This window comes from Penaeus monodon, chromosome 23 (genome assembly GCF_015228065.2).
Source record: "Penaeus monodon isolate SGIC_2016 chromosome 23, NSTDA_Pmon_1, whole genome shotgun sequence".
Lineage (NCBI taxonomy): Eukaryota > Metazoa > Arthropoda > Malacostraca > Decapoda > Penaeidae > Penaeus > Penaeus monodon.
Genome location: NC_051408.1, coordinates 43,599,378 through 43,599,683, shown reverse-complemented (window position 1 = coordinate 43,599,683; position 306 = coordinate 43,599,378).

The window sequence follows — 306 nt, the reverse complement described above, 5'->3', positions numbered from 1 at the left end:
TGCAGAGACGCCAAAGAAAATTGGGAGGGGAGGGGGGGACGTCAAAGAGGAAGAGAAGGGGAAGGAATTAAGAATGGGGAAAGGAGGGGGGGGGAGTCGCCAAACAGAACGAGGAGGAGATTCGAGGAAGAGGGGGGGACGCCAAGAAGATAGGGGAGGAGAAGAACGGTATCGCCCAATGGAGAGGGGAAGTGGAGGAGGGAGAGAAAGTCTCGTTCAAGGAGAAGAAGGAGGAGGCGAAGGGAGACCACGATAAAGGTAAAGGGAAAAGGGAAACGGGAAAGAGTCCCTCCTAGGACAATGTGC